The following is an 11,668-nucleotide window of genomic DNA, read 5'->3' on the forward strand; positions in this document are numbered from 1 at the left end:
ATGAATATGAGTGTCTTTCAAAATTCATCACGATTTTGGTAAGATCTTTCGCGTAATTGGTGGCTTGGCTTCCCACAAACATGGTCCAGTTGTCTAGAATCTCCTCCTTGGTTAGCCCTCATCCTTGTTTTTGTCTTACTCATACACAAGATGCCAGGCCTCAGCCTTCACATGGTCATAGTCCTGAGGGAGGATCCAGTGGAGAATCACATCCTAGTCCAACTTCCCATCCTTGTTCAGATCTGGGAAATCACTGAACTGCTCCCCAGACAAAATCCAGTCTGTCTCAGGGCAATTGTCCTCGTGAGGAAAAGATGTCCACAATGTACTCATCCTGGTCCACAAACCCATCCCCGTTCTTGTCGATATCCTTCAGGGTTTCCAGAACTACAATCTCCTTCATATGTTCTAAATGCTCTTAGTGTAGAAAAGCAATGAACCCGTCCTGAGTAGCTGTCAGGTCACCGTCAAGGCCTTAAACCTCCTCTCATCTCGTGGAGGCATCTTTTTAAAGTTGTGATGATCAGAGCCATCTTGGAAATCAGCAAGGTTAACCAGGTAGTAGCCATAGGTGGCCTGCTTGTATTCTTCCCAGGAGATCTTTTCGTTTATGTCCCTGTCATAATCCTTCCAGAGTTTAGCCACATTATGGTAGATGTATCTTTTCTGTACATGTTTGATCCAAACTTTCAGGTCCTCAGTAGTAACAGGGCCGCCTCCATCACTGTCAATTGGATCAACAATTTTCCCCAGCCTCTCCTGCTCTCGTCCAGGCTTAGCTATCAAAGGTCTTGGAGTCCTCCTTGCCCAGGAAGACCTCATGATCGTACAGGAAGCTGTGCTTGTCCTTTGGTGGCCATTCGCCCAGCTCTGAATCGGGACAAACCATGTGCTCCTTGCTCATCATGCTTTTGGCCCTGAACGCCAGGACCAGTGCCAGCAGCAGCCCATGGAGAGTCCCAGGCTGACACCATGCACCACAGTCGCGATCAAAGGGAGGCAGCAGGGAAGTAGGGGCTCAGAGCACCTTAGCAGCTGTCCATCCCCAGAGAGGGCTTTTGTTACATTTCAAATGTTAACCGTTTTCCTGTTTTCCCATCTACAAAACCCCTTATAAAACCACCTCGTCCTTCTACTATGAGGGTGTTACCACACCCACCCCACTACCCAGGCCTACCTGCCTCCCTGTTCTGGTTTCCCCTACACTGGGGCATCAAGCCTTGACAAGACCAAGGGCTTCTCCTCCCATTTGTGCCCAAGAAGGCCATCCTCTTCTACATATGCAACTGTAGCCATGGGTTTTTCCATGTGTACTCTTTGGATGGTGGTTTCAGCCCTGGGAGCTATGGGTGTTTCTTACTGTTTTACTTATGGGGCTGTAAACCCCTTCAGCTCCCTCAATCCTTTCTCTTACTCCCCCATTGGGGACCCTGATCTCAGCTAAATGGTTGGCTGCAAGTATCTGCCTCTGTATTTGTCATGCTCTTTACCCTACTCTTTTGAGCAGATCACCACAGAGCAACGAAGATGTATTGTCTTGGCATGATGATGTACAGACAAATAGATGATGTCTTAATTCCTATAATTCTTATAATTCTATAAGTATTCCTAAAATTAGATTAGTAATTTTAAGCTCCTTTATAATGAGAATGCTATTAAGTTTTGTCTGGTAATCAAAATTGCATTGAGAACTCTTCTTCTTAAAGTGTCATGAGTGAATTGCTTCTGCAATACCAAGCAGGCATCTACAAATTAGAGCCCATCCTAAGAGGGTATAAACCAATTAACCAAAGTTCATAAAAAGAGAACTAATGATTTACTATAGGTGCAAGGACTGAACATAAATAATTGACTGGATGTGCCTGTAGGTAATTTCACTTATTCTTTTCTCATAAAAATTACAGCTTTTAACTCTCCATGAATGTGCAGAGCTAGTGACAGATGGTGACTGTTTATCCTGATGATTACTCTTCAAGGATATGCATGTAAACATTCTCTGTCTTAAACTGATTATCCAACTTATGATTTGAATTCCTGTGCAAACTTGTGGTGAACTTTTCACCATGTGATGTTGTGTTCAGAAAGATATACAAATGCTGAGGAGAAAGAGAGAGAAAGCTTTTTAGACAGAACTGAACTGAAGAGAACAGAACTCAAGAAGAACTTAGAAGTAAAGGCATAGCGTTGAGAGTAAGGCATTGAGAGTAAGGAAATTATTGTGACATAAGAGCAAGAGGAAAGGAGATAAGAAGAAGAGAGCAAGGAGAACCTTTAAAGCCAAACTTTATGGAGGCAAACTTTTGTAGAAATTTTAGGAAAACAGAAGAACTTAGAAATAAAGGTTAAAATCACTGCTCTTCAGCCTTCAGCGAGGCTCACTGAGTAGCCTGTGCTCTTCAGTCAGGCTCACTGGCTAGCCTGTGCTCTTCAGCCTGGCTCACTGGCTAGCCTCTGCTCTACAGTCAGGCTCACTGTCTAGCCTCTGCTCTTCAGTCAGGCTCACTGGCTAGCCTCTGCTCTTCAGTCAGGCTCACTGGCTAGCCTCTGCTCTTCGGCTGGGCTCACTGGCCTATGGGGCCCTAGCACATCGCTTAACCATCTGCTCATGACTGCCTGACCACACTGACCACCTGACCGCCCTGACTTCTTAAAGTCGTCTTCTAAAAGAGCACAAGAAACCAAAGAGAAACACCACAGTAAACTATTCCAATGGGCTTTGCTTAACCTTAAGTACTTTCATTATTTCTTTAAAAGAATGAAATATAATTTCGGCTAATCATATAGCCAAGAGAGCTGTGCAGTAGTCATCGCTTTATGGAATTTGGTGCTAAATCAAAAGATTCCTTAATTCTATTACGATGTTATCTGTATGCTGTACGATGTACGTTTAGAAAACACAACACTAAATTCCTAAAATATAGATGTTTTAAGACATCAGCTCATGGAGAAACATAACTGCTTACCTATCTAGACTGGCCTTTTTTGCTATACTGCAGGTACAATCAATTTTCCACACTACTTCCATGATTTTCAAGAATGATTAAGACAAAAATAAGTTGAACATAATGGCCAGAAAGGGGGTTCTGTCAAGTTGTCTTATGTGGGACAAGATACCAAGCTGTAACTGGTCAACCTAAAACCACCTGTTCCCAAAACTAGCAGAACTTACAGAAAATACATACTTTCTTATCATTCCTCCTCCCCGATGGTCAGAGATTTATTGAGCACCTACTACAATCCTAGCCCTGTGTATCTAAGGGTGTAATGGTGAATAAAAAACTTAATAAAAAGCCTCATTAAGGAATAAAGAAAAATGAAACATAACTTTGAAACTCAGAATTCAATATAAACAAAACCACCATTTCTTTAACTGGTGATTTCTGAAAAGCTCATCATTTTTTCCATGGGCTTCTACAGTAATGATACTCAGTCTTGATTTTGTACATCACAAAAAGCAACTCACACTTCTTTCTTGGCTCCCACAACTGTCAAAGGGAACAACACTGTCGCTGTCCATTGTGCTTCCCTATCAATTCTGCTATGGATGGTAATGAATTCCAGTCTTTTCAATGTGAAAACAGGCCACCACTTGAGGGTAAAGGTTATTAAAATTACCCAAACCGGTATATTCTCTAAAATTTTCACATAGCATTTTACTGATATCACAATGTAAATTCACCACAAATATTTAATCAATGAAAATATTGAATAGCTCTGCAAATAGGAGCGATAATCATATATACTTGAAAACAACTATCATGGAAACAAACGATGTAATAGGAGAAAAGTTACATCACTTAAAGGTACAGAAGCAGCAAAAAAGACACTACATTTCTTGGTTTGAATGTTAGGTGATACACTTGATCTCTAAAGACAGGCAATGTACTTGATTTTTAAGCCCTTCAACTGTGCCCTGTCCACACAGAAACTGCAGTAGATGACAATCTTTTGTAAGATTTATTTATTTATATGTGAGACAATGCAGCTGTCTTCAGACACACCAGAAGAGGGCATCAGTACTCCTTACAGATGGTTGTGAGCCACCATGTGGTTGCTGGCATTTGAACTCAGGACCTCTGGAAGAACACTTGGTGCTCTTACCCACTGAGCCATCTCTCCAGCCCTCACAACGGCCTCTTACACAGCATCACAGTGGTCTATTTCACTAGATGGCTCCAGGGTGATAACAGAGAAACTTTCACAGTTCCTGAGCACTTCTGAGTTCAAACACCACCAGTGCCCACTCTGTGCTGTTGGCACATTCTGACCTTCTCCTAAGGGTTGTCAGCCACAAAAGGGACGGGTTAGCCCCAGACAGCATTCACTGCCCAATCCTAAAAACCCCCTCGATTCTGAAAAAGCCACATTCCATGCTTGCTCCATATTTGAGGAAGCCAAATGGTTGATCTGGCTCAAGGCTCTACTTTTCTTAGCTCATCAACTTTCTTTTCCACTTCCTGTCACAAGAAGTATGTTTTTATGCTGCAACTACACTGCAGTGTGTGAAGGAAACCACCATAAACTCTGGGTGTCACCTCTTGAAATTTAAAATTCATGGCTTTCTAATCAGCACCATGGAAAATAAACAAAAACAAGCAAAACCATTCCAAAGGAACTTGCTGATCTGGAGGCCTGCTCATAGCAGGTAGGAAAGAATTAAATTATGCAGAACTGTAATCTCTCAGAGCTTTGGAGTCTAAAAAAGAGGAAATTTCTGTTTATGTTCCCTTTAAATTGAAGGAGGGTATTTTACATCTTCCAAATACAATCTCTTGCAAGGGGCAACCAATTACAAAGTAGATCAGAAGAAATCTATTAAATAATCATTCATTGCCTGAGGTTTTAAGGAAATATTTTCCTATGATCCCTGTCCTTTAACATACAATGGAAACATTACAGGGAGTGTGCCACCAGGCTAAGCTGCCTCTGAAAAGCCTGTCCTGCCCTGGCAGGTACAGGTCATTTAATTCTAAGTCAATCTGGAGAGAGGTGACAGCCCCAAGTTGCTCTGGGGATGTCAGAGCACAGCTCCTATGCACACTCCAGACCACCTCTCCATTCTTTCCCAATGCCATAGGCTTTCCAATCCCTGCTTCAGCTCTCCATACATCCCTGAACCCTCCCTTCCCCTACCCAATGGGCTCACTTTGCATTGCCTCCTTCTGCCACTGCTTTCCCAGGGCGGGGGAGGGGGGGGCCCAGAAGGAGCCTTAGGAGGGACACGGGTCTCCTACCTACCTTGATGATGCTGCTCTTAAGGTGCAGCCCGCCCTGTTTGCTCCTTGCTGTCCCTGGGGAGCAGACCGGAGGTCGGACTAGGGGTCCACGCACAGGTCCCCTGGCAGGGCTGGCCTGGGCTTCATCCCTGGACACTGCAAGGCTGCAGTCTCCGTTGGAAACCCCGCCGCTGTCTTAGCGCGCCCTCCCGTGGCCGAGGTGACCCCCAACGCCGTTACCGCCCCCTTCTCCGTCAGCTTCTTCTGATTTTTCTTTTCATTTTTTTCTTTTCTCTTTTGGTTCGCGATGTGGCGCCTGCGAAGAGCTCGTCTCCAGGAAGGAGGACATCGTGCAGGCAGAATCACCTCTGGGCCCTGCCGGGGTTGGAGAGGGAGAGAGAGGAGTCAGCTTGGGCAGCGGCGCCCTGGCTGCCGGCACCCGCGGAAGGAAAACTCGCCCAGGCACACGCGCTGCTGCGGGCGCGAAATATAACGCGAGCGCCCCGCCCGCTCAGGCCCCGCGCTCACCCACGAGCTCCGCGTGCCCTGAGGCCCGGCTCGGGCGCGGTCGAGCGGCGGGGTGGGAAGGACACGTGTGCCCACTCCGTGGCGCAGACAACACGGGGAGGCAGGACAAGGGGAGGCGTGTGGTGTGGAGCTCCGGGCTCCGCTCAGGCCCGTCAGTCCCCTCTCAGGGCCCGCAGAGGCCCGGGCGGCTTCTTCGGGCCTCCAGGCCCACCATGACCAACCTGAGGCCATCACAGCCGGAGCTTCCTGATGCCCCAGGCTGGAGGCTTGGGCATGGCGATTGTGGTTGCCACTCTCCTAGGCCGGCTCAGCAGGGCACAAGGCACCCCCTGCTGTCCTCTCCTGAAGGCATCCTGATGGGGCTGAGAGCCCACATCCAGCAGGCGAGCCTCAGGGCACAGGGCCATGGTCTTGGGTCTGCACCTTGTTGCCAGCCCCTCACACATATGGCAGCATCACACATATGGCTCCTTCTACCAACCGCCACTAATCACCATTTGGACATTCCATCACAGTGTTCTCAAGAAGAAAGATTGCAAACAAACACGAAAAGAATGAAATTTAAAATCTTTTTTATCAGGTTGGAGAGATGGCTTGGTGGTTAAGAGTGCTGCTTCTCCATTGCTCCCAAGTTCAATTCCCAGCAACCACATGGTGACCCACAACTATCTGTAGTGGGATCCAATGCCCTCTTCTGTCTGAAGCTCTCTTCTGACATGCAGGCACACTCGCAGAGTGTTCATGTACATAAATAAATAAATCTTTAAAAATAAAACCTTCTAATCAGTTAATGTATCTACATCTAGAAGCTAGAAAAGGGTCACAGCAATATTAAAAATAACTCAGAAATAGTAAAGGGACGTACGAGAGTCACAAAATTCACTGGGCAAGATGGTGTATACCTGCAATCCCAACACTCACAAGGCTGAGGTAGGTGGATTGCCTTGAGTTCAAGGCTAGACTAAAGTGTGAGTCCTTGTACTAGAAAACAGAACAATTTGGGAGGGGATGGAGAGAGAGACAGAGAGACAGAGAGACAGAGAGGGAGACAGAGACAGAGACAGAGATAGAGAGAGAGAGAGAGAGAGAGAGAGCGAGAGAGCTTGATGTCATTTCCTGCACTGATGACAAGCTACTGAAGAATGTGAATGTCTCCTATCAAGCACAGAGAGTGCTAATGACAGAATGGGTTTCTTATTAAGATATCATAAACTATAGATGGAAAAGTAAAGGAATGTATAATAAATGAAAGAGAAATCAGACATCGGAAACCTAAATTTAGAAGACTGTATATGTTTAAGTCACAGGGGAGGGAATGGGACGATGTGGGGGAGAGAATAATCAGAATAAATTATATATGTGTATGAATATGGAAACTAAGAGCAACCAATGAAAAGAGAAAAGCAGGTTTATTTTACGATGAAATTGAGTTCCCATATGACACTATGTAACATTTTGTAAATTGATTATATGAATTATCAGCAATAAAAATCAATTGTTATTAAAGATGGTTGTGTTCATATTATTTAGAAATGTTTTAAATTCTTTTTATTTATTTGCTTATTTATTGATTGATTTTTTTTAAGATAGGGTTTTCCTATATAGACCAGGTCGACCTCACAAAACAGATCCACCTGCTTATGCCTTCAAAGTGTTAGGATCAAAAGTGTATACTCACACATGAAAGTTACATTCTTAAAGTGATAAAAAAGAAAGTACAGTTATCAACATGGTACAATTATTGAACAGTGATCAAGTGAATGGAAATATCAGAAACACATTTAAGGCATTAGGTCACTGTTGTTAAAAGGATCTTAAGCAGCATATATAGTTCAAATCATCCAGGAGACACATTTCGAAAAAAAAACAAGAAACTGGGTAAAGATGATTTAAATTTTTTAATCTATTAAAAATTTTAAAGTGCATTCGATATGAAAGTGTAAGTGATATACTTCACATTTTTGCTTATATACCATCTTCAATTTTATGTGCATTCTGCAAATATTGTCCATGTTTATTCAGGCTCTTAATATTTCCCCATGACTGATAACATTCACAGATATCATATTGAGCAAAATGTATATGTTGAGGTATAATAGAATTGTATTCTACACAGGATAGCATAGAAATATGTATATATAACTTCCCATATATGTGTGTATATACATATGTAAATGGCTCAAGAAAATGAGTATCACTTTATCATTGTAGTATTATTTTCATCAAAATCCTGAGAACATTGAAATGGCATCAAATACTGACCAGATTGGCAAAAAACAAAAAGAAAAAAAAACTCCAAAAAATAAAACTCTTATAAAGAATCTAACGATACTAGCAAAAGATGCAAAAATATTAAAGTCTCAATAAAAAAAAAAAGCCCAGATGAAATACTGTATATTTTCTCAACTCTAGGATAATGTATTTTTGTACAACTATCAATAAAAGGCCTGAATTTTGAAGAATTCAAAAGTAGTGCAGTATAATTATGCAGTGGACAATACTGTTGCATACCATTTTACATAACTGCATACACTCTCGTTCTTTTGTTCCGTGGTCTATCAACGAACTCCGGTAGATTTATGGGGAACTCGGGTAGATTTATGGGGAACCATTGCACTGTAGACTTAAACTGGATTAATTTGGGGATGAGTAAGTCGCATTTTGTTAAAGTTGCTTTAAAAATAAACCGTTGGATATTAGTATGGCAAGTAATTCTCCCTGAAGGAAAAACCAGACACCAAGAACCTAGACCATTTCTGTCCAGGAGAAATTTCTAGATGATAGAAATATTCTATATCTGCTGTGTTTCTGGCTATGGATTCTGGCTGGCTGTTTGCCTCCTGGTTTGCCTGCTGTGACTAAAGAGGCAGATTTTAGTTCTAAGTTTAGTTCATCTCAAATAGCCATGTGTGACCACTGGGTGCCATTTGGACAGTGTAGCCACAGAAAACTGAAGCAGTGTAACCAAAGACTCACCCAGGAGTCAGTTGACCTCCTAGAAGGTGACTTGGGAAAACGTTGGCAATGATAGCCTCTTGGGGAGCTCACCTTCACCAAAAACAAACTGTGAATCCTTACTCTTCTGAAATAGTCATAATGCAAATGGTCTCACACCCACCCCAACCCTCACCAAAGACACTTGAGAGGGAGCTGAACCCACTGTGTGCTTTAGATTTCAGTGTAGAAAGCACTTCCTTCGAAGTGGAGCAGACTGAGATTGCCAAGTCCTTTGCCTGGCACCAGGGACTTGGGCCTGACCAGGGGTGAGGAGGAAATGAAGAATGACATTGGACACACTTACATGGGGAAGGCTGGGTCCATGAGCTGGAGAAAAGGCAGCATCCCAGAAGCTCAGCATGTTTATTATATAGAGTTGGCCAGGAAGCAGGGCTGTTGCTCCAGGCAGCAAGGAGGTGGGCATTAAATGCAGATAAACAAGGAGGGGAGGACTATGCATATGTAACTGACAAGGGGCAGATTTAGCTAATCTCAGTAGGAGCAGTCTCTGCAGGGAGCAGTCTTCAGGCTGTAAATATCCAGATGGGGCCAGGGAGAAAGGTAGAGTAGACTTTTTCTGCACACACTATCAACACCATCCTGAGAAGGCTTTGTCATGTCTCTGAGCCTCAAGGGGTATGGGGGCCTTTGCCTTTTCCCCATGGATAAATGGCTTTGGGTCCATGGCATGGTCATATCATTTTTACAACACACATCCTCTTAGGGCTGCAGTTCCTCAGGACTTCCTCTGCTCCCACAGTGAGATCTCAAAAGAAAAACAGAAACCAAACAAAGAAAAAATGTGCTCAGTGAACTGGTTAATTCCCTAAACTATACAGATCCAGTGTCCTAAGTCTAGGACTTCCTCAAAAGCTACAGAAAATCCTGTGGACCTAAAATAAGCAAGAAAAAAAAAAGAAAAAAGGAAAAAAAAAACAAAACAAAGACCCTTGTCCCCTCCACAAAAAATGAATGGGAGAAAAAATTATTAAAGGTTTTCATAGAAAACTGTTTAAGAAAAACACACGGGAATTGTACTTAATAGAATTAGTGTGCTGAGATGTGAGGCCCACTCACAGCATGCAGCATTTGGGAGTCTCAGACAACTTAACAGAAGAGGACTCCTAATTATTCTTTGTGACCACTCTCCACATACTACTCACAGCTTAATACTAACCTTCATAATTGAGTTGGGGATAGTATTCACCATAGCAGATAATTGAAGCATTTGTGCACAAAGACACAGACACACACACACACACACACCCACAACCATGCACACAAAACACACACACTCACACACATACTCACACACATACACACAGACACACACACATGCACACAAAACACACACACACATTCACACACATACACACAGACATACACACATGCACACAAAATACACACTCACACACACACTCACACATACACACACACTCACACATACACACCCACAAAACACACACAAAACACAAACAAAACACACACACTCAGGAGCACACACAAGTGAAATGCATATTCTATGAAGTTTCTTGGCATTTTTTTTATTTGGAAGACTCAATGCTGGAGTATTCTTGGTTTTGCATAATGTGGGGGGAAAAGTCAGGCTTCATTTTCCCCCTTTTGAAATGGCAGATATCTGTGTGTTAAACATACTCTGATGGCTGTCCAGGCTGCCTCGGCCTATTTGACAGCATCCAGGTCACCTTGGTCAGGACAGTGGTTGCTCTTCTTATTGGCAGCTGGTTTGCATCACAAGAGTTTTTCACGTCCTTACCAATATTAGAAGTTTGGTGACACAAGCAGCTTGACAAACAGTAAAATTATTGTGGTTTTGCCTTCCTGGAGGACATTAAAATTTACATGTTTTGCATATGGCTTTTTTTCTTAGCATTTAGTCCTGCTTTAGCGCTGTTCAAATGTGGCCATGCAGCCAGCATCCCTCTGCTCCAGGCTCTCAGCACCCCATTCCTGTCAGTGATCTGATGCATACTTGGTCCCAGAGATGGACAGCAGAGGGACTTGACACACAGCGTCCACTCTGCTCCACTGCTTTGCTTTTTGTAAATTCTTTATAATGGCTATTTCTTGATTTATTATTACTATGAACCTGACTTTTCTTGATATTTTGAGATAGGATCTTATGCAGCCCAGGCTAGCCTTGATTTCCCAATTCTCTGGCCTTAGTCTTCCACCATTCCCTGATTCTGAGTTTGTTATTAGATGTAGTTGTATGGCCCCATTTCCAAATCAAATGTTCTTCTGGCTTTATGACTTTGCCCTTTCCACAGACTTTTATTAATTATGCAAAGCAGATGGTGTTTAATGTTTAAATACTAGATATATTAACTCGTCAGTCCCCAAGACAACTCTGTGAATTAACACTCGTTATCATCCTCACTGTGCAGATAAGGGAATTGAGTCACACAAAGGTAAAATAACTTCTCCACAGTTGAACATCCAATGGGTGTGAGAGCCAAGCTTTGAGTCCAACTACAAAGTAGATTGGCCTATAATGTGTCTGCTGCTGCTGTATATTCAAATGGTAAATTCTGTACCCTAAGGTCTGGTTGCTCCAAGACAAGGAGATCCTCATGTATACCAGATTTTCTTTCTTTTTTTTTTTTTGCCTCCTAAGTTATCCCTGATTGGTTAATAAAATCCGTACAACATGGGCTGGGCAGAAGAGAGGGGACAGAGCAAAGATTCCCTGGGCCTGGGGGCTCAGGCAGGGTCCACGAGGAGAGGGAAAAGACATGGAGGAGAAGGAAGGAGACACCACCCCATAGGGTAGGTGGATCGTGAGTGTATTGCCATGAGGGGCAGTCTGTCAGAACAGGAGTGGCCCAGGCAGAGCTTGGCAAGCAATACCTCGGGGTTATGGACAGGGAAGCAGAAAAAATAGCACAGAGGGTTGATGTCTGCCC

This window comes from Rattus norvegicus, chromosome 9, assembly GCF_036323735.1.
Source record: "Rattus norvegicus strain BN/NHsdMcwi chromosome 9, GRCr8, whole genome shotgun sequence".
In the NCBI taxonomy this organism is placed as follows: domain Eukaryota; kingdom Metazoa; phylum Chordata; class Mammalia; order Rodentia; family Muridae; genus Rattus; species Rattus norvegicus.